Raw genomic sequence first — 1,956 nt, forward strand, 5'->3', positions numbered from 1 at the left:
ATCTGATTGGCTCAGATAGGCGACGGACAATCTGATTGGCTCAGATAGGCGACGGACAATCTGATTGGCTCAGATAGGCGACGGACAATCTGATTGGCTCAGATAGGCGACGGACAATCTGATTGGCTCAGATAGGCGACGGACAATCTGATTGGCTCAGACAGGCGACGGACAATCTGATTGGCTCAGACAGGCGACGGACAATCTGATTGGCTCAGACAGGCGACGGACAATCTGATTGGCTCAGACAGGCGACGGACAATCTGATTGGCTCAGACAGGCGACGGACAATCTGATTGGCTCAGACAGGCGACGGACAATCTGATTGGCTCAGACAGGCGACGGACAATCTGATTGGCTCAGACAGGCGACGGACAATCTGATTGGCTCAGACAGGCGACGGACAATCTGATTGGCTCAGACAGGCGACGGACAATCTGATTGGCTCAGACAGGCGACGGACAATCTGATTGGCTCAGACAGGCGACGGACAATCTGATTGGCTCAGACAGGCGACGACATCTGATTTGGCTCAGACAGGCGACGGACAATCTGATTGGCTCAGACAGGCGACGGACAATCTGATTGGCTCAGACAGGCGACGGACAATCTGATTGGCTCAGACAGGCGACGGACAATCTGATTGGCTCAGACAGGCGACGGACAATCTGATTGGCTCAGACAGGCGACGGACAATCTGATTGGCTCAGACAGGCGACGGACAATCTGATTGGCTCAGACAGGCGACGGACAATCTGATTGGCTCAGACAGGCGACGGACAATCTGATTGCTCAGACAGGCGACGGACAATCTGATTGGCTCAGACAGGCGACGGACAATCTGATTGGCTCAGACAGGCGACGGACAATCTGATTGGCTCAGACAGGCGACGGACAATCTGATTGGCTCAGACAGGCGACGGACAATCTGATTGGCTCAGACAGGCGACGGACAATCTGATTGGCTCAGACAGGCGACGGACAATCTGATTGGCTCAGACAGGCGACGGACAATCTGATTGGCTCAGACAGGCGACGGACAATCTGATTGGCTCAGACAGGCGACGGACAATCTGATTGGCTCAGACAGGCGACGGACAATCTGATTGGCTCAGACAGGCGACGGACAATCTGATTGGCTCAGACAGGCGACGGACAATCTGATTGGCTCAGACAGGCGACGGACAATCTGATTGGCTCAGACAGGCGACGGACAATCTGATTGGCTCAGACAGGCGACGGACAATCTGATTGGCTCAGACAGGCGACGGACAATCTGATTGGCTCAGACAGGCGACGGACAATCTGATTGGCTCAGACAGGCGACGGACAATCTGATTGGCTCAGACAGGCGACGGACAATCTGATTGGCTCAGACAGGCGACGGACAATCTGATTGGCTCAGACAGGCGACGGACAATCTGATTGGCTCAGACAGGCGACGGACAATCTGATTGGCTCAGACAGGCGACGGACAATCTGATTTGGCTCAGACAGGCGACGGACAATCTGATTGGCTCAGACAGGCGACGGACAATCTGATTGGCTCAGACAGGCGACGGGACAATCTGATTGGCTCAGACAGGCGACGGACAATCTGATTGGCTCAGACAGGCGACGGACAACTGATTGGCTCAGACAGGCGACGGACAAACTGATTGGCTCAGACAGGCGACGGACAATCTGATTGGCTCAGACAGGCGACGGACAATCTGATTGGCTCAGACAGGCGACGGACAATCTGATTGGCTCAGACAGGCGACGGACAATCTGATTGGCTCAGACAGGCGACGGACAATCTGATTGGCTCAGACAGGCGACGGACAATCTGATTGGCTCAGACAGGCGACGGACAATCTGATTGGCTCAGACAGGCGACGGACAATCTGATTGGCTCAGACAGGCGACGGACAATCTGATTGGCTCAGACAGGCGACGGACAATCTGATTGGCTCA

The sequence above is a fragment of the Brienomyrus brachyistius genome, unplaced genomic scaffold (assembly GCF_023856365.1).
Source record: "Brienomyrus brachyistius isolate T26 unplaced genomic scaffold, BBRACH_0.4 scaffold466, whole genome shotgun sequence".
In the NCBI taxonomy this organism is placed as follows: Eukaryota; Metazoa; Chordata; class Actinopteri; order Osteoglossiformes; family Mormyridae; genus Brienomyrus; species Brienomyrus brachyistius.